General features: G+C 38.5%; 1 protein-coding gene and 1 non-coding gene across 6 annotated transcripts in view; one reads left to right on the forward strand and one right to left on the reverse strand.

The window, feature by feature from the left end:
* Positions 1–22,256, forward strand: part of CNTN3 (contactin 3) — a 380,656-nt gene that overhangs the window by 206,632 nt on the left and 151,768 nt on the right. The window lies entirely within an intron of this gene.
* Positions 8,851–8,955, reverse strand: LOC145522140 (small nucleolar RNA U13). Its single transcript, XR_014065950.1, has one exon. It is a non-coding gene; the product is annotated as a small nucleolar RNA U13 (small nucleolar RNA).

Genomic DNA, 22,256 nt, shown 5'->3' on the forward strand with positions numbered 1-22,256 from the left:
ATGCCATAAGAAAGAAAAATTGTTTCACAATGGGTGACAATTAGAAATGTTTCTTGGGAGTCCTCATAATTCCTAAGCAATGCAGGCTACTGTCATTTGACGGAAGTCTTATCTCTCACTCATTCTGTGACCTTTCTGCCACTTCCTATTCATCATCTTCTCTGCAGAATAATGCAGCACTTCTCTAAGGTGAAAGGGATTTGTATACTCTTGAAAATTAGCTGGAAGATCAGGAATTGGCAAGCCAAAAATAAGGTACCAGCCAGGGATTATCTGTGGCTTAATTATTATTCTAGTTACCAGTAGTGTGAAAAGCTGGGAATTAGTATAATTACCAGTCAGTTACTGATTTCACTACAAGACCATTAGAAATTCAAATGCACGCAAAAAATTATCCTAGTATAAATAAAGACACAACATTGGTTTATGAGTCCTTCATGGTAAGTACTAATTAGACAGAAATTCATAGGTTTATCAAGTTATTGCAGGCACACATGTTAACAAAGACTCGATTTTTGTCCAAGGATGGCTGATGAGATTTAGTCTGAGTAAATAATAGACCTGAGTGTTTCCCAGTGTTTCATAAGCAAATGACTTTGGTGTCTGATTCAGTTTCCCATGTCTGTGCTCTGTGAATATTCTTCTTGCAATAACAGCCCTGGACACTACCATACACTTACAACAACATACCCTCTGAGACGTGAAAAGGAGAGTGTGAGATGCCAAACAAGTAGTGGGGGTTGAAGCAACTTCATCCTAAAAATTGCTGTGTAAATCCTGGTGTGACAGAGGTGAGAACTGTCAGCAGCATAACCAGATGGCATGGGATTTACACCCTCTGTATCAACATCTTTTTTTTTTTTTTCCCTTTACCGAGGACCAATACCCAAAAGCTAACTCAGATAGTTTAGATGGGGGAACTTAAAGAAAAATTTCCAAGTAGGAATGTTCTGGAAAAATTCATCCAGCTACTAGACTTTGTTTCAAGGCAATGAGATATTACCAAGCATTTTCAATATGATCTTGACCCCAAACAATAATTTCCCTAAATACCTTAATGCGTAATCTTAGCACTGTCTTGACTTGGGCACTCATTTTTCCTTGAACTCCACTCCTCTATTGTTCAACTTCCTAATTTATGAAAACCTAGTAGCTGGATCCCAGGTGGCTCAGTAGTAAAGAATTGCCTGCCAATGCAGGAGATGTGCATTTGATCCCTGGGTCCGGAAGATCCCCTGGAGAAGGAAATGACAATCCACTCTAGTATTCTTGCCTGGAAAAGAGGCGAGAAAGAGTCGGTCACAAAGACTCGGATACGACTTAGTGACTAAACAGCAACAATAGCTTTTTACAAAACTTTGAGGTAAAGAATACATAGATTGTTCATGGGCAAAATGTGCTTTCTGCCTCCCATGATATTTGCATCACTGGTCACTGTGTAAAAGGTTTTTCTGAGAACCCAGCGATTTCCCCTTACCTAAAACAGTGTATCTGAAAGATGCGCCATGGCATGCCTTTAATACTGTCACAGAATGTGAAATCAAAATACAGCAGATGATTGGTGGGTTACTGAGAGTAAGCTTCTATCTCAACCACAAAATATCACTCCTCATTTAATGCCCCTAAGCCAGGAAGGCGGAGGTATGCTAACATGTCATGACAAAGAGTTAAGAGAACGCATCTCTTCTGAATGAATCATATTTTTCAATTGTAAAACTGTTTCTTGACTATATGCCAATGTTGATGTGACTGTCGACATTTATAGGAGTCCAAAATATTAACAAATTCCTAGCGACATTTAGACAAGTATATTCTGAATCTGTTGACACCAAAGCCTCAGTCACTACTTACGTGGATAACAATGAAATATTTTGATCTTTCAAGGAAATATCTATTGTAGTAAATACTCTTATTCCTGCACATTCATTTTGTAGTTGGAAATGGAAATGAAAAACCCCCAGTTTCTCCAAATTACTTAAATGTGGAAACTGTGAATTAAAAATATTCCTTGAGTCTGCCATGCCTCCTTACTTGCATCCATCCATCCACCCTTCCATCTGTCCACCTACCCATCCAACTATTTTATTCATGTTTTGATTTATTCATGCATTCATCAAGTATCTGTTGATGTAGGAAAGGTATTTATATCTTATAATGCTACTTTTGCAATAATAAATATGACCATTTACTCAAATAATGTTAATATTAAATAGAATAAAGTAGAAAGCGTTACTGATAAACTTGATAGTAGTGTATCAAATCAATATTTTTTGAACCCCACCCAAACTGCTCCCCAAATGAAATGCAGTGCACTCATACTATAGGAAATAGAAATCCACCTGTCCTCAAGAGCTTATGGCTCCACTGGAAGGGAGAAAGGTGGGGTTGCTGGTGACTGGTTAACCCTGTAGTGACAATAAGATAAGTGCTGTTATTCAACTAGACGCTGAGCTTATTGCTGATAGCATCAAGGAAGGGAGTATAACTCTCATTCTGCACCAACTAGCTGAGCCTCAGAGCAGTCAGGTGATTTGTCCAAAGACACACAAACAAATTTGACTTCAGACCTAGGTCTATTGTTTTTTGATGGAAAATTTTCTTATGCTTACATAAACTGCAAGCTTCAGTTTTCCAATTTACATATCTTCTTCATTCTGGGACAGCATTCTCCAAACCCTTTTCATAGATGCACTGATGTAATTAAAATATTTTTTAAGCACCGCCACGCAATGCACACACATGCATATACACTGAGACAGACCTGCAGGCATAGGGAGGACAAACCAGGCATCTAAGAACTAACCTTTGAATCTCTGTTTCTTATGTGTAAACAGGGAATAATCACAGACCTTATAGGGTGGTTGTGAGAATTTATGAAAATAATATATATGAATTTATGTCTGATTTATTTATATATATCAAAATATACTATAATCCTAATATGTTTACTGTGGAGAAAATATGAAATTAAAATATCTAAGTACATTTATGCAGAGAGTTTATTTATATTTTCTTCTTGTACCCCAAGGTACATTTGTACATTTGTCTGGAATATTGGTACCCCATTTTGGAAAACATGGTTCTGGAGAGTGTTTGGGTTTCCTGCTTCCAACCATCAGGGTTGGATTATCTGTGGTTGGAGACTTTAGACTTACTTGTGTTTTGCTTAACAACACGGTGATACTTAGAGCAATAGAGAGGGCTTTGTGGTGCCCGGCCTGTACAAGCATCAGTGACTGTCTCTTCTCCTGTGGATTCCCTCCTTCGCCTCCACAGCCTAGATCTGCACCTAGCGTGTTCCAGTTAGTCTCAGCTGGTTAGCCCAGAGAAGGCCCAATCAGCTACTCTCTCCTAGAAGTTAGAAAATTGACCTAATAGGCTACAGTGTTTGAATTTGGATATTTGAGGCAGAACTTTCCTATCATGCTTAGAAAGCTGATGCCCATAGAACAGAGAAGCAACCCTTCAGAGACTGAAAGCAGAGACCAGGGACAGAGTAAAGGCTAAAGACTGCATGGCTGCCGGCCCTCCAGCCTTCCTCCCTCAGCAGCTGCTTTCTTACCCTTTGTTGCCATGAAACAGCCCCAGTATAGGGATATGTATTCTGTTCCCTTTAATATTTTAAGCTGAGTCTACTGGGTTTCTGTTTTTAACATCCAAGGGCTCAAGCTAATACAAAGGGCATTATAGTTAGGGCTATACCAGTGTGGAGGTGGAGAGGTAATGTAACTGATGCAAGGAGAAGAGGAAATTTAATGTAAAAAGCAAAGGAAGAGAAGCTACATGTCTGCACAATAGCCCCTGTGCTGTTCAAGCATCCTTTTGTGATTGAAGTCAGCACAGAATGTACCATAAGTGGTCCTGGCAGGAGACGGGTCACAGAAGACAATTTGAAGAAACTGCATTTAGGGTTATTTACCTGTTCATTCTGTGAATAAGTTTCCTGAAAATTTTAGGACTACCTAGGACCGCTCTGCATATATTTCATCACAGCAGCATGAATTAAGGCTCACTCCGCCCCCCATTTCATTCTCAGATCCCGTAAATGGTCTGCTATAGTCAGTGAGAAAATAATTTTCTCCCACTGGAAAGTCCACAGAGTTTTCCTCACTGTAATTCCATCCACTCACAAAGAGAAGTCAGAAAGAGCATTATGCTCATGAAAACAACAAAAAAATCACATGTGTAAGCTGGAGGTTTAAATCCTCTGTTATAGCCATAGTGCTTCTATAAGAACTTGCTTAAAGATAGCAGAGCTCTGATGCTTTCTGCTTCAAGTAAAAATTGCACTGTTACTTTAGTACAAATCGGGGATGGTAAAGGCTTTGATTCTTGACACCTTAAGCAGAAATTAAGGATAATTATTACTTGGTGGGTTTTGTCAAAAAAGAAAAACACAGTAACATTAGGTGAAACCTAAGAACTAATTTGTGTGCTAGCAAGAGAGTTAAATGTTCATTGATTTGCCATAAAAATGCATTTGTATGTACTAAGGTTTTAATTAAGCGTACATGAGCTACTGTAACAAAGAAATCTGAAAATATATTAGCTCAAACCAAATCGTATTTATTGCTCAAAGTCCACATCAAGTGTTTTTGATCGTAGGCTTCTGGCTGCATCTATTTATGCCTCTCCATTTCAGCATCTAAAATCCATGGTCACTACCTCTGTCTTTGTAGAGCTGGCAGAGAAAAAAAGTAGGGGAAAGTCCCATGGATGGTTTTTATGGACCTCTGACTGCAGGAGATGGCACGTCACCCAAGTGTACTTTCTGTTGACTGGTCCCCAGTCACACAGTCACAGTGAGAGCAAAGGAAGGCCACTGTGTGTCCCCGGGGAAGTGGGAACGGGTCTCTCTGCCACACTTAGACACGTACTTTTGAAAATAAGCACAACCATGTTAAGACCAAAGACACATAAGGTGCAGAGTGTCTCAAAAGTCTGTATTTCATGAACTCTAGTGGCAACATAAGAAGCTCATTTTGGAGAACTTGTTGAAAGTGTGTATTCCACGATCCCACTCTCAGAGATGCTCATTCTTTAATGTGGAGTCTTTCCTGGGAATCTCCACTCTTTGGGCTTCCCAGATGGCTCAGCAGTAAAAAATCTGCCCGCCAGTGTAGGAGATGCAAGTTGGATCCCTGGGTTGGGAAGATCCCCTGGAGGAGGAAATGGCACCCCCACTCCAGTGTTCTTGCCTGGGAAATCCCATGGACAGAGGAGCCTGAGGGACTGCACTGAAGCATTTCAGGAGTTGCATTTTGTTAAGTAGGGCATGTTGGACTTTAGAAAGAAAGTGGAATTTTTGCCTTGTATAGGACATTGATGTTCATTTATTTATAAGCTGGACGATTCCTATCTCAGCTCAATTTGTCCTTCATTAACATTGGTCCTCAGAGAGTACCGCTGCCAGCGTACGGCATAGCCGAATATTCCCTGGAGCTCATCCACTTTCCCACGTGTGGAGCAATTGATAGGTGCCAGCCAGTCAGCTGTGCTTGTTGATAATCACAGAACTGAGCATTGGTTAAGTTTACAGAGCATCTTATCCTTGAGCAGTTTGGATTTCTTTATTGTTGTTATTGTGTGTGTTTGTGTGTGAGTGTTCATCTCCAGGGGACGTGCCCATCTGGAGTAGAACCCAGACTGATCTTGTCAGGGAGGAGTTTTAAAATCCTCCACCTCCTTTTTCCCTTTTAGGTCTGGCTCTTATTTAAAACCTATTTTTCCCTATTAACTTTAGGAAGTGATACTGGATTCAAAACCAGGAAATTGTAAAATGACTAGTGTGAAGTTTTCAGTTAGATTACAAGAATCAGTTGATAATTGCATCCAAAAAAAAAAAAAAAAGAAAAAAAATCACAGTGATCACCTTTGTGTATTCTCAGAGGTCTGCAGGGACCAGCCAAATGGTTCAGATGAATGGGCAGGGCCAGATTTTGAGACTTGGACAATTTTTTCCCCAGTAGCATATTTAAATCACTTAACAGCATCATTTACTTTATATGCAGTTTTTAAAACAGAAAATGCAGTTCTTTTCTGAGTTTATGGAGAGTTTATCACACATACTTTGCATTTGCTAGTTACAGTTCTTACTGTGGCTTTTTTCCTAATGTCTTCTTAAGTTAAATTCATTAGATACAGACATACTTGGCATATTAAACATATAGAATTTTTTTTCTTTATTTATTTGAAATTTCCTCTGTATCAGTCAAGCTTTTACTAAGTTCTGTTGCAGTAACAAATGACTCCAGAGTCTCAGTGGCTTATAATAATTTAGGTTGATTTCCAGTTTTGTAGGCTCTATGCTGTGGGTTTGGAGAAGGAAATGGCAACCCACTCCAGTATTCTTGCCTGGAAAATCCCATGGATGGAGGAGCCTGGTAGGCTGCAGTCCACGGGGTTGCAAAGAGTCGGACACGACTGAATGGCTTCACTTTTATCTGTAGGTTGGTTGCCGCTATATTCCATGAAAGTGAAAGTTGCTCAGTCATGTCCCACTCTTTGTGACCCCATGGACTTATACAGTCCATGGAATTCTTCAGGCCAGAATACTGGAGTGGGTAGCCTTTCCCTTCTCCAGGGGGTCTTCCCAACCCAGGGATCGAACCCAGGTCTCCCACATTGCAGACAGATTCTTTACCAACTGAGCCACCAGGGAAGACCAAGATTACTGGAGTGGGTAGCCTGTCCCTTTCCTAGCAGATCTTCCTGGCCCAGGAATCAAATCAGGGTCACTTGCATTGCAGGTGAATTCTTTCCCAGCTGAGCTATCAGGGAAGCCCATGGGACTTACTTAATTTGGGAAAAAGCAGCCCCTGTCTGAGATTTGTCTTTTATTTTTTTAGCTGTAGAAAGTCTTCCTTGCATCATGCAGGCTCTTTCTTGGTGGTACACCTATTCTCTAGTTGTGAGCAGGCTTCATTAGTGGTGGCACGTGGGCTCTCTAGTTGTAGCACTCGAGCTTAGTTGCTCTGAGGCATGTGGGACCTTAGTTTCCCAACCAGGGATCGAATCCGTGTCCCCCACATTGCAAGGAGGATTCTTAACCACTGAACCACCAGGGAAGTCCCTGGGATATGTCATTCTCATGGGAGGGAAAAAAAAAAAAAATGTAAGACCCATTCAGCCTGTTCACAGGTGGTATATATATCATTTTTGCTCCCATTCTGTCTTGCGAAGCATGTACTATGGCCAATACTGATCACATGAGCCAGAAACCATTCTGTCACAGAAGGAGCAACAGATAACTTTAATAATAATGTAAATGACCATATGTTCTTATTGTTTTCTTTAGCTTTTTGGCCTTGTAATCTCTCTTTCAATTTCCCCAGATGTGATGACATCTAGATCCAACAACTAGTTTAAGATATCCCGCTTTTCCAACAAGAAAATGTGGAAGTACAACAATATATCATGAAGAAAAATGGCATACGAAAGGTTCAAGCCACCCAAAGTGTTCAAATGTTGCTCATCTCCAGTTGATTATTTCCATGGGGAAAGCAAGAATAGCTAGAAACTGTATGTTGGCAAAATTTTCCAAAATGTTAGCAATATGGATCAGACAGTATTTGGTTTGAGGGTGCCTTTAGCCTGTGGGTTGTAGTTAGAACTCTCTTCTTCAAGGACATTCAATTAATGCTAATTTTTTAAAAAGTCTCATTCACTCAATAGTCCAAGGGGACATATGTCTAAGAGAAAGTTAAAAATATTGTTTATAGCCTTTAAAAATTCATCTTTTATGAGATTCAGGAGTACATAAAACAATTCCAAACACGGCTAATTAGAACAACTAATTATGGGCTCCTGGAGGCCTGCAGTGTTGGAAGTAGCACCTCAATCCTTCTTTAAACAGTTTTCCAAATTCACTGTATATCCATTTTCTGAAGCACTTAAGCATTCTTCCCTTCTAGTCTAGTTTACATTGTTACACTTATTAGCAAATGTTTTATGCCCCCAAAGTGGGGATAAACCGGTCAACTATACACAGCAAAGTCATGAGGGTCTAACGTGTGAGGTTTTATTAAAGTACAAATTTTGTAATTTTTGAGATTCTATTTGGTTTTATCTGAAAAGAAATGAACTTGGAAAGTCAGTGGTAGATGTCAGCTAAAGTTCAGTTGCCATAAAGAAGTATTGTATTCCCAAGAGTAAACATGATAATTAAGCAGTGTCTGTGTGCTAAGTCGCTTCAATCTTGTGTGACTCTTTGTGGCCCCGTACGTAGACTGTAGCCTGCCAGGCTCCTCTGTCCATGGGATTCTCCAGGCAACAATAGTAGAGTGAGTTGTCATGCCCTCCTCCAGGCTATCTTCCCGACCCAGGGATCGAACCCGTGTCTCCTGCATTGGCAGGCGGGTTCATTACACTGGTGCCACCTGCTAGTTCTTCTGTTGTAGCTATGGGTATATCATTTTTTATTCCTAATGTAAATCTTTATGTACATGTAGAAAGCTAAGAATTTTTCAGGCATTCCCTGACAGTCCGGTGGTCAGAACTCTATGCTTGCACTGCAGAGAACCCCAGTTCAGTTCCTCATCCGGCGAACTAAAATTCTACCAGCCAAGCAGAGTAGCCAAAGAAAAAAAAAAAGACATTTTTTTTCTTGTGTTTCTAATATAATCTTACTGTTTTCAGTGACATTAATGTACTTGAAAGTATTACGTATTTTACAGCCCACTTCTGTCACTTCTTTTAATTTTCCCTTTAATTTTTATACAACATGACACATACTGTCTGCACTTCCTCGTCTTGATCACCCATCACAGATAAGGAACCTTCCTGTGCACTACCCCCCTGCCACGACCATCTGATGCATGGGTTGAAACATTTTTTTTTTTTTTTTTTTTACGTCAGATAGGTAATGTGCCGGTGTCGTAACAAGGTTTGCAGGGAGGCACATGTCACGCAACAGCGTGAACACCCAATCATCACGCTCATGAACTACAAAAGGATCGGGTTGAAACATTATATACACTAGGTAGAGGTGCTTTCTGTGTACCTGCCATAGACTCCTTATTTTCTCTTGTGGTTTTATGTTTTTATTCATAGACCATTTGTTTGACACTGAGCAACATTTTTCACCATGTGTTCTTGTGGAATAGTAATAGGCATCAGATAAAAGAGTGAGGCAGTTTACAAAAAAAAAAAAAAAAAAGTTTGCAAAAATGCTAGGAAAAGCAAAAGAAAACATCTTTCTTTTATTTCTCAGAGCTTTTAATAGCACAGTGTTAATTTTATGTAACCTAAAGGAGGATTCTAGTGTGCATCTTTTCCCAAACTTACTTGACAAGAGAACCCTTTATGTAGCATCTTGCAAGACCGGATATTCTGAGAAGTACACTTCAGGAAACATTTACATAGCTTAAAGACCATACATACCAGAAACATTTTCAAAATATCCTCTGCCAAATGCTCTAAGGGTTTGTGAAAGTTTGGGATAGCTTAGTGTACAGACTTCACATTTCCCCAAAAGGGAAAGTGAAAATCACTCCATCATGTCTGACTCTTTGCGACCCTATGGACTATACAGTCCATGGAATGGTCCAGGCCGGAATACTGGAGTGAGTAGTCTTTCCCTTCTCCAGGGGATCTTCCCAACCCAGGGATCAAACCCCAGGTCTCCTGCATTATAGAACAATTCTGTCTTTACCAATTTTAAATGTTGTAGTTACACATGAACCTTCTTTAAAGATAGAATTCCGTACTGACATATTATAAAAAGAAAGGAAGGGAGAGAGGAAAGAAGGGGGAGAGGAGGAAAGAAAAGAGAAGGGCAGTGGTAGAGGACACGTATATCTTATCAGTGAGCACGTGCAGTCAGTTCCCTGAATTTGTTCTGATTAATCTTGGCTGTAGAATTCTTAATGTATTAGGGGGTGGAGTCTTCATTATATCATTATGAAAACTGGGGGAGAAAAATAAGGGTTGCTTTGACTAGTTAATATACTTCTAGCATTTTATAAATTCGATTAATTATGTGTGGATCACATTACATCTGTTACAGTAATAACAACAGGCTGGTGTTTTCTGGTGAGAAAATGAGTCCATCAATCATCTCTAATCATTGATCTTCAGATAAGGGGGCCCATGCTGGCTGGCTTACAGTAACCATACTATGTTTTGAAGACTACTGCCAAAACATATTGCATTCCACAAATCTCTTGAGAAGGCCTATTCTGTTTCCACTGGTGATGTGAAATGACATTTGAAGTGGTGATGTATGTAGACTTAAAGCAATCTTTTTCAATCATTATACCTTTAAGCACCACTAACGTCCCTCAGGATTCTTTGACCTTTTTTCTCTGTATTATGCTTTTTTGACAGCTCAGAGAGAGAAGTGGTATACCTGACATCTGGTTTAAACATGAAATGTTAATTCTTAGCACATACTTAATATTGCCAACTGCTTTCCAATACTCATGTGAAATATTTTGTTTTTTTCCCATGGCTATAACACAGAATCTGTATGAGTTTTCTTAAATTAATGCCAGTAAGCAGTAAAAGTTATTTCTTGGTTTTCCGTAGCTGTGGTTCTGAGTCTTGGATTCCTTAGTATAGATTAGTTGAGTGGCAGAGGTTCAAGAGTCCTCAGCCATAAAATGAGAGAATTTTGTCCTTTACGTTACTAGAGTGGCTAATGCATGCGTGCGTGCTAAGTCACTTCAGTTGTGTCCAACTCTGTGTGACCCTGTGGACTGTAACGCACCAGACTTCTCTGTCCATGAGATTCTCCAGGCAAGAATACTGGAGTGAGTGGCCATGCCCTTCTCCAAGGGATCTTCCAGACCCAGGGATTGAACCAGCATCTCTTGCATCTCCTGCATTGGCAGGTGGGTTCTTTACTACTAGCACCAACGGGGAAGCCCCAGAGTGAAGAATAAGGAAGGTTAAAGGAATGTTAGAACAAGATGCAGATGCAAAAGAGGGTAAAATTAAGGCATTGCTAATCTTTCTCTTATGGAAGTAGAACAGAGGCACAATTACATATCTCCAATAGGCACTGGAACATATCAAAGTGCTCATGATTTTTTTCTGATTCTCAGTGAAGTATTTTGGGAGTATATATTCCAAGCTACAAAGACTTATTAAGAATCCTAAGTGTAACTGAAAGAAATGCTGGTCTGCTAAAGCCAAGTCATAATAAGCAGCCCATTGTAATATAATGAAGGAAATCTTGAGCAAGTGAAAGGAGTAGATGAAATGCAAAACTCGCTGAAAATCCGGGTATCTCCGAGTTGGGAGAACTTGAAAACAGCGCACGAATTGGATACCTAGTCAAAGGAAGGAAGCATTAAACAGATAGCCTGGGAATTTCCATTGGAAGCATTATGTAGAGAAAATTTAGAACTGAAAATGTGAGAGGGTTTTGCCCAGAGAACAGCATCTGTGTATATCTGCTGTTACATTTGTGACCCTCTGAGTCTTATGCACATGATTAGAGACTAATTCCTTGAATCTCTTTTAATAGAAATTGAGACAACTAGCAGTGGGTCCCTGGTGGCTCAAACAGTAAAGAGTCTGCCTGCAATGTAGGATACCTGGGTTCAATCCCTGGGGTGGGAAGTTCCCCTGGAGGAGAGCATGGCAACCCATTCTAGTATTCTTGCCTGGAGAAGCCCCATGGACAGTGGAGCCTGGTGGGCTACAGTCCATGGGTAGCAGAGTCGGACACGACTGAGCGACTAAGCATAGGACACAGCGCAGCAGTGGTTACTAGGACTACGATAAGACATCCTAATAGAGGACATAACTTAAAACCAAATTTATTTTAAAAATACAAATTTATTTAAAAAATTTGTATCATATAAAACTGATTCTTCTAAGCTCTGTGCAAGCCAAATGAATGAGAACCTTTATACCTGGGATTGAAAAAACATAATGGAGTTGATAAATGTATAGACAATCATACTCTATCTTAGTGCTAGTAGAATACTAGTAAGAGCTTAGGGAAATAATCTTCAAATGGTCTTTTGAACAATGGGGTGTTTCACTGGAAGACTAAAGAACAGGTGAGTTCTATGCAAATTCTTTTGGAATCGGAGAATGCAAGAGCCTCCTTTGCCAGATAATTGCCCTGACTAAGGGAAAGGAATTCTTTAACAAAGTCACGTACACAATTCCACGTGGGAAATGAGGGACGTTCTCCAGAGAATTCCAAGTCTGTTTACAGAGATTCAGCATGATCTCTGTCAGGATAGGGGTGTGGGGTTTGAATGCACCCTTGGGAGAATGTCTCCAACAATCTAGCCTGGTTTGGAAATGCATCAAGAGACATTTGAATTGCAGGTTGGTTTCAGGCCTCAGTTGTGTGCCCTCCAAGGACAGGCAGAACTTCCAAGTACAGTTGAAAGAATGAAAACATGAACCACCTCCGGAGCATGCCCTATTTTTATTGTCTGTCTTATTTCTGTGATACCCTTTAAAAACCAGCCAGTTACTGTACTAGGGAGATAATCCAGGGATAAGACTTACTCAGTACAAACCTTTTATTAGAGGCCTATAGTGCTTCGTTCTGGAGAATTTTGTTTTCCTTTTTTAAAACTCTTAGATCAGATTTTCAAAAGCACATCAGAAATATTCCTAGTCTTAAATCCAGGGATTTATATAACACAAAGTTGCAAGACCAGTGGGAAATTAATTTCCTTTGAAGCACATGAGCTTGAAGTTTGCATCCTCTCACCATGGAGCGAAATTTATTCAGGCACTGTTGATGACCTCTTAAGGTCCTTCCTACCCCAAGTTATAAGCTGTCTGCAGGAAGCCAATGATTGCCTGGGCCATTCTGGCTAAGCTAGAAAATATCAGGTCAAAGAAAGGTTAACTAGAGACTGGTCACGTTGCTCACAAACATGGGCCCCTATTAGAGAATGTGTCTTGTATGTACATTGCATTTATGATATGCATCCTGTATAGTTAGGAGGGAGGATACGATTCCTTTAAATGTCGACAAGATATTATGCTTTGTCAAGCTGTTCTTCAGTCACTAAGTGGTGTCTGACTCTTGTGACCCTATGGCTGCAGCATGCCAGCCTTCCTGTCCTTCACTATCTCTCGGAGTTTGTTCAAACTCATGTCCATTGAGTTAATGATGTCAGGCTTCCCTGTCCTTCACTATATCCCAGAGTTTGCTCAAATTCATGTATTGAGTCAGTGATGCCATCCAGCCATCTCATCCTCTGTTGCCTCCTCCTCCTCCTGCCCTCAATCTTTCACAGCATCAAGGTCTGTTCCAATGAGTTGACTTTTCGCATCAGGTGGCCACAGTATTGGAGCTTCAGCTTCACCATCAGTCCTTCCAACAAATATTCAGGGTTGATTTCTTTTAGGATTGACTGGTTTGATCTCTTTGCTCCAGCACCACAATTCAAAAGTATCAATTTTTTGAAAGCCATCGTTTTGACTATAGGGACCTTTGTCAGCTAATTGATGTCTCTGCTTTTTAATATGCGGTCAAATTGAGATATTTTGTCAAGCTGAGATATCTTTAAATGGATATCTTTGAATGGGTGCAATGTGTGTTATATTTTACCATCAGGTATTTATTTATTTGTATTCTAAACTTGCTACTTAAACATCTTCTTTGGGCACAAAAAATTCTGAGTCTTTTGCGAAGAACATTTAGCATGTATTATTCTTCCGCTTATTGTTTCTCTGCGGTTCCACAAAGCTTTATCTTGAGCTTTACATAGAAAAGTATAACAAATTCCAGTTGACCACTGAAACTGAAAGAAGACTTCCGTGTTTAGTTGTGAAGGAGAATACAGGCCTCCTTCCACTCTACCACATTTTTCTGTAAACCTCAGATCTGAGAACGGGAAGCTGAGCACAGGAACTTTCATTTTTCTTTTGTCCCTTTGCAAATTTTTCAAGATACAATGTATGAAATGAAGTAGAGTTGTCATTTTAGCCCTGAAAAAGAATTAATAAGTACATGTTCACTGCTAAAATTCTATATATCTTTTCTTTATTGCTTTCCTCCTCTGGCAGGAAGAAAATAATTACTAACAATGAGAAATAATGTAGCTGTTCTATTTCAGCTGTTTATTTCCTTCCTGTGTGCATGTGCACACATTGCTTTTTTTTTTTGCAAAATTGTAGATATGCTAAGGAAGGGAATTGTCTGGATGAAGGAGAATGGCATGCTTGGAGAAAAGGAGGTATTTATTGACACACAGTCCCCACTAAATATAGTTAAACTAAGGAGCATATGAAAAGTAAGATTTGTAAAGTAAATCCAAGCTTTTCCCTTGAAGATACTTTAAAAAAAGTTTGTGGGTTTTTTTTTTTTTAAGGTGTTAAAATCAATGATGCTTGTTACAGAACATAGAAAATTTAACAAGTTTAAATCACAGAGGTAAAATTACCCACATTACCAAAATAGCCATAATTTTGGTCCACTTATTTTCTTTTATTTTTTCTTAACATATTTTGTTTCATAATCGAGAGCAACTGCACTGACATATTTACATTTTTTTCTCTTACTGTTGTAACATTTCCATGTTAGTATGAACACTTTAGAAACAATCTTTTCTTATTGAAAATCTTTAATATAAAAATAATGATTTAAATCATTCCTTATATTTTAAGATGAATATCATTTTATTTGTCATATTTGGCACATTTTTGTGCTTTTTATCTGATTTGTCACCTTTTATTATTTTATTTAGTGGGCTTCGTTTTTGTTTCCTTATTTTGCTTTATTAGAGTGTCAAAAATTTATATAGTAAAATCCCTTTGGTTTACTTATAGTGTTCTGCCTTGAGTGTCATTTTTGATAAAGTCTCCACGTTATAAGTATGTTCAACTAAATATGTATTTTTTCAGATCTTTATGCTGTTTTTAACTTTAATACTGATCTATCTAGAATTTCTTTGAGGAGGAGGATTCCATTGCTCTTATGTAACTAGGGCTATGCTTTCTTTTGTTCTAATAGATAATCTCATCATGGTTTTGTTGGTCATTTAGATTGTTTGCACTTCTGCTGTTATAATGCTGTGATGAATAGTTTTGAGTGTAAAATTTAGTTCATATTTAGGGTTATTATAAAAGATTTTTCTATATTTGAATTTCCTTTCAAGACCACAAGTAGTGAACCTGATGATACAATTTTTGTAGTTGGAATATGAACCATTCTTGTCTAATCTATCTTTTTTTCTCTTCTTTTCCACTACTTTAAAAACATCCCTACAAAAAAACAAGCAAAAAACCCCCAATATCTCAAGCAAACTATATTGTTTCATAACCACATCAATGTTTGCAGTAGTATGCTGGTCATTAGCTACACTATAGAAAAGTCTAGTTACAGATAAGGAATCTTGAGATCTTTATAGACAGATTTGAGTAAAATCACATAGTGTATGTCAGAGCCCTAGTCAAACTCAGGTTTTTTGATAACTGTTAATTGTTCTTTTCAGTACAGTGGTCTGTCTCCTGGGTTCTTTTAAGAACATGATGAGTTCTGTAAGGAAAAATGTGTATTAAGCTTTTCTTAAAAGGAAACAGACTTCAATTTTAGTTGGGAGGAAAAGGTGACATTGTAGTCAAAGAGAGTCAAGCATAGAAATGATTTATCATATTCAAGGTCCCCCAGTTAGAGGAACCAGAATAATGGACATTGAGGAGACTTAGCCATCCTCCTTTCTTTCATTTGTCCAGTGAGTACAGCATCACTGTCTTACTGAAAAGGTGTAGTAAATAATTACTGAATTAACAGATGTTTGTGAGTTCACTTTCACCAACTTCAATTAAGAAAGAAAATTCCTGATCCCTTGGCATCTTTTCTAAAATAGAATGGACCCCTTAGAGAGTAAACTTAGCTTAAAAGTTAGGTAATTGTTTACTTTGTATACATTTATTTTTTGCCTTTTGTGTGAGAGGAAAGGATCTTATCAAAAAGATAAATCAGAAATAGTTTCTAATGCTTAAGCGGGAGCCTTAGACATTGGTCTAAATAAGGAAAAATAGAGAATGGTGAACCCATCAGAGCCAAGTGAATGAAAGTATTGGGTTGACCAAAAGGTTCAATTGGTTTTTCCTATAAGATGTTAAGGAAAAACCCAAATGAAGCTTTTGGCCAACCCCATATTAGGAGCTGAGAAGAGAGAAGATTTCAAGAAGGAGACAGCTTGTGAAAGATTGTTTTACTTGATGAGAAGCAGGAGATTCCTGGCAAAGTGGCTTTGCAGAATTAGGGCATGGAGAATCAATAAATCTAGACAAAGGAGAGAAACGAGAATCAGAGGAGAATTAATTGAACTCCCTACCTTAATGGGTTTAATGGCAAACAAGAAGAAGGAAGTCAGAATATTTCTGAAAGCCTAGAAACTTCTGTTTGATTTCATGATCACCTTGAACAGGTTCCTATTTCCTGTGACATTTTTCTGAGTACATGTTTTTGAAAACAAACGAAAAAAAAAACTGAAATTATGCAATATTTAACACCCACTGCTTTGTGGTATGTTGGGGATGGTGGTAGAGGGCAGTCAAACATTGGGTTAAGATTGAACTAGACTTTTAAGTTCTTTCTGATTATATTGCCTTGCTTTCTAGTGAAGAACTAGAATTTCTGAACTGATCAGTTGACATCAAGAAGTTTGTGGGTGGAGTCAAAATTCTGCTTTCAGTCCTGATTAAACCTCCTAGCACCTTATGCGGAGAAGGCAATGGCACCCCACTCCAGTACTCTTGCCTGGAAAATCCCGTGGATGGAGGAGCCTGATGGGCTGCAGTCCATGGGGTCGTGAAGAGTCAGACACAACTGAGTGACTTCACTTTCACTTTTCACTTTCATGCATTGGAGAAGGAAATGGCAACCCACTCCAGTATTCTTGCCTGGAAAATCCCAGGGACGAGAGAGCCTGGTGGGCTGCCGTCTATGTGGTTGCACAGAGTCGGACACGACTAAAGGGACTTAGCAACAGCAGCAGCAGCAGCAGGACCTTATGACCTTTCATGGGGTCATCATGTGACCTCCAGACTCCTCAAGCTGAGAGAATGCGTGTGAGGTGTGCTGTTTTTCTCTTCCCTTCTTCTGACCTCAGCAATTCCACTCAACAAAGGCTTGGATATCTTTTAAGTTCTCCAATTCTCCTGGAAACTGCCAGTGTCTGCACCTGAGGCGTCTCCTCTCAAATTTCCCATTTCCACTATAGCCTCTCCCTACAGTCCTTGTCCACATAGTAGCCAGTTATGGCTTTAAAATGTAAATTCAGTCACCTTACTCTCTTGCTTAAAGCCCTTCAGCAGCTGCTTATCACAGATAAAGTCAAGTTCAGATTCTTGTCTTGCCCACGCAGCGTGGACCATCTGGTATCAACCCAGGTTAGGACACTCTCCCATTCCACTTGCCAATGTTTCCTTCTAACCAGACCTTCTATCCTTTACTCCTCAGAACCTCCAGCATTTAGGGCAGTTATGCTGTTGTTCTTTCTGCCTATAATGTCCATCTCTCTCTCTCTCTCTTTCTGAAAAGAGGAGAGAAAAAAATGCACAGACCTTAGGGGTTCTGGGATATAGCCATGGGAAAGCAAACATAAACCCAAGAACCTTTTGAAGTCTCAGATCTTACTTTGAAGATTCTTGCAGTTTTTGCCTCCTGCCCCATAGTGTATCCACATGGTAAAATAGATGCCCTTGGAAGATGTGCAGTGTGTACCCCAGAGCCTCACATACCGCCAGAAGCCAGGCTTCTGCTTCTGAGGAGCATACCCTTCAGTCTAATAAACATAAAAGATCTTATATCTTTTGCAAAGTTTATCCTTAGGAGATGAGCTTGCTTTGTAAGAGCTTTCCAACCACAGCCTGTTGCTTAAAAGTAAATACAGAATGCTGATTTGTTGTTGTTGTTCAGTCACCAATTCACATCCAACTCTTTGTGACCCCATGGACTGCAGCACACCAGGCTTTCCTGTCCCTCACCATAGAATGATGATACAAAAGCTTAACTGTTGAAGAAAGATGAGCGTGGTTAGAAGAGTGGGCTCGTCTGGGAAAAGGACTCACTGAGTAGCAGAGTTGTGGGGTGTGTGGATATGACAGGATGAGGGACACAAGAGGCTGAGGGGGCATTGGGAGCATTCATCACAGTGACTTCAACTCTGTCCCTGTGGCTCCCTGGAGCATCTCTTAGCATCAGTTTATTACATTATGTTAACTAATGCTTTTGCTATAAGAGTTGTGTTCCTCAGACTCAGTATACTAAGAGAGAGAAGTGTGTCATACATTTTAGAATGGTTCTTACAAATACTGTAATGTTTAATTAGACTCCTAAATCAGCTTGTTTCAAATAACTGGGATATAAGATTAAAGCATTCGAATTCAGCTAGATGAATTAATGACCTGTGGCTTAGAGGTAAATTGGTAAAAAAAAATAATAATAATCATTTCTTTAAATACTGGTTTCCTATCTCTTTTTGATCTTGAGCACGAGCTTTTATGAAAACTAATTTGGTTACAGTAAGGACAATTTGAATCCCTTTTTTAGTATAAACAGTTTAAAAAGTTGTGATTAAGAGTAGTAGAACCAAAATACATGAAGCCTTTGTATGTTCTTGATATTTTTGTTAATAACTGAATTGGTCTCTTGGTAGTCAGGCACAAATAACCTTGGAGTTAAGATGCTTTTTTTTTTTCTTTCTATTACAAGGTCACACATTTAACCCTCTTGAGTTTTTCTTCTCTCCTCATCTTACATGAACATTAATATATCTTTAACAGAAGTAGTCAAAAGTCTTCTGATTTGGAAATTCAAGGTAGAAGAAATCTTCCTTTGCTTTGATCTCATAACAGGTACTAAACACTGATCCATAAACTTATGGAAACAAATATTATAATAAAGTTCTCCTTAAAATATCATTGTCATTGCTAGATTCCTATAGGATTCTATATCTAATCTAATCTAATGCTTCCCAAGGAATTAAATTTTTATGTATACCTATGTAATCCGAAGTAATCATTAGCACTGATTTACAAAGCTGAGTACCCAGAGCTTTTATCTTCTCCTTTGTAAGGTCATTTGGTATAGCATGCATGGTAATATGAATCCTTAAATAGTCTCTAATTCTTTAAGAGTAAACAGATAGAAAGGGACACATTGTGTTGTCGTGGTTGCAGAGAATTGTTGATGATGATTACACTTTTAAACCTGAAATGCCATGGTGATTTTCACAATGGCTTGCGATTACACATTCGTATAAAACTTTCCAAAATAAGTCTTTCTCAAATAAAGATTTTCCACACTGGAGCTGTACAAAGGATTATTATTTTGCAAGCTAAAGGAAATGTGTTAATTACTTGGAAGCAGAGTCTAACTGAAAGAGTAATGGAAGGTAAAGGACTTCTATCATGACCCCAACTAGGATGGTGCTCTTGTTTGAGAAGGCAATTTCACAGCAGCTCTGAACTTCAGTGTTCCTATCTGTTAAATAGAGATGATTATGAACATCTCCTGTTTGAAGATAAACAAATGGGAAAGTTAAAAGAAAAAGTAATGGGATCTTTGCAGGAGAAAGGAAGAGCCTTATGTTAAATTGGAGAATCTTTGTGTAAAATTTACTTTCAAATTTTAATTAGACACTTCATTCAGAAATTTATTTTTAACCATTTAAACCCAGTTATAAGTCTCTGTCCAGAGCAGGTTAACTTTTCCAGTTTTGTGATGCAGCCAGGCATAAGCAGATGAGTCAGGAGGTTTTGAGATTTCTCCAATATCATTTGTTCGTTTAATTCAGCAAGTGTTTATTTTACTCTGTGCTGGGCTCAAAGCATATAACAGTAAAGAAGACATAATTGTTGCATTGATGCTGCTCATAATCTAGGAATAGAGAAACATGTGAAAAAGAGACCTTTAAGCCAAATGATAAGCAGTGAATGGAGGCATTTACAAATTGCTCTGGGGGTGGACAGGTGGGACTCACAGGTTAGCAAGGGACTAAAGTTTCACCTTTACACAGAATTCTGTAAAACCTCATTGTATGACTCTTCATCATAGAAACTCACTATACCAAAAGTTAATTATTTAAGAATAAATTTAGAGATACACATTATAGCAGTCAAGCTAGATCATTTTTTAAAGTGTAGACAGCAGCATTAGAGAAAAAGAGATGGTGTTGTTTGAACCTGCATGCTAAATACTTTTCTAGTCATTTCCATATTTTACCCCTGACAAAAACCCTGTTAAGTAAGAAGTATTCCATTTTTCAGATACAGGAAACCCTGGCTCAGAGCAGTAAAAAAATGGTGCCCAAGATTGACAAGGTAATGGCCACCATAGGTTTGGCCTAGCTTGGTTTTTGTTTGTTTTTAAATAAATCAAGCACTTATGTAAGCCTTACTAAACACTAGACGCTATCATAAATGTTTAATAAATCTATATTTATTAGGAGTCAGACTCATATGTCTTGCTCTGATTTCAGTGTCTTTCTGATTTCCTTGTATATGGGTTTGTGTGTGTGTGTATATAATAGAGTAGGCAATGATGAATGCTTAGCATGCTGATGATTACAGAAAAGCTGAATCAAGCCAATTTTGGTTTTATTTTTCAAAGCATGTGTGTTTCCCTCAGTTTTTCACTGGGTAGAGCAGTTCAAGTGCGTGAGTTCATATGTTTCCTGACCTCTTACCCTATCCCATGCTCTGGGGACACAGAGTTGAGGACGATGCTCCTGATCTGAGATGCTTAGGATCCAACAGGAGAAACAGAAAAGGACATGAACAATTTGCAGGAAAACAGAATAAACAGAATAGATCTGTGTAAGCAAGTGTATCTGCTCTAGACTTCTCAGGCCACTCAGTTAATTACAGTTGTTTTGATCGTTATATCAATTTAGATTATTTGCATTTTTATCTTATTACATTATTAACATATATTTCATTTTCATTGTACATTAAACATTTTCTGATATTATTTGAAAGAATGAGAGTTCTATATTTATAGACTCTTTTTTCTACGAGTTCAAAGCACTTCCGTGCATATCAAATTACTAATCATCACTGCAGAGTAACAAGGAATGATTAAAATCATATCTTCTTTTAAAATTAGAAGCAAAACTGTTAAAGATGAGAGAGGAATCAAAGGTTTTCTTAATTGTGATGGTTATTTTAACATTTATTGCAAAGGCTTAAAAACTATCTTCACCCTTTATTATTCCACACCATCTTTTCAAATCAAATAGCTAAAAAGAGAGATTAACTTCCCATTTAACATTTGAAAAAAATTATTTATAAAATAAACATAAATATGGAGGCTTCCCTCATGGCTCAGCAATAAAGAATCTGCTTGCCAATACAGGAGACGCAGTTTCGATCCCTGGTCCGGGAAGATCCCCTGGAGAAGGAAATGGCAACCCACTCCAGTATTCTTGCCTGGGAAATCTCTCAAGGAGCCTGGTGGGCTACAGACCATGGGGTCGCAAAGAGTCAGACACGACTGAGCAACTAAACAACAACAAACATAAATATAGTTATCTCCGTGTTTACTCTTCTTTGCTTCTTTTTTTAACCATGCTCGTCATTATCTTCATGATTTTTTACTGTCGGCCAGACATATTGAGGTTAGATGTCACGTGTCCCAATGTCAAACAACAAATTCTTTGTTATTTCACTCTCTACTGCTGCTGCTAAGTCTCTCAGTCATGTCCGACTCTGTGAGACCCCATAGATGGCAGCCCACCAGGCTCCTCTGCCCCTGGGATTCTCCAGGCAAGAATACTGGAGTGGGTTGCCATTTCCTTCTCCAATGTTTGCATGCTAAGTCGTTTCAGTCGTGTCCAACTCTGTGCAACCCTATGGACAGCAGCCCACTAGGCTGCTCTGTCCACGGGGTTCTCTAGGCAAGAATACTGGAGTGGGTTGCCATTTCCTTCTCCTGTTTCACTCTCTAACAGATTAAAATAATAAATCTTCTATTTCTGTTCTCCAGGAGGCTTAGGATACATTGCTTCTGAATCACATTATTTTTATATTGCTAGACGCTTAATTAACATCTGAAAAGTTAATATATTTTATTAAGACTATATAATGTTCTCACTAATCAGTCCTAGGGTTGTTTTTTTTTTTTTTTTATAATAGCTATTAACTTACTACCCTTTACTACCCTTTGAGTTTTTACTTAAAAATGAGAAGTTTGTCCTTAAATTTAAATCTCAAAATCCCTTACCTTGTGTAGACTCATTTCAATAGTAATTTGAGGTGAACATCTCCACAGACTGGTCTAATGAAATAAATGTATTATTATTATTATTTTTAGTCTTTCCCGT

Source organism: Giraffa tippelskirchi, chromosome 9, assembly GCF_054371585.1.
Source record: "Giraffa tippelskirchi isolate mGirTip1 chromosome 9, T2T-mGirTip1v1.2.pri, whole genome shotgun sequence".
Taxonomy (NCBI): Eukaryota; Metazoa; Chordata; class Mammalia; order Artiodactyla; family Giraffidae; genus Giraffa; species Giraffa tippelskirchi.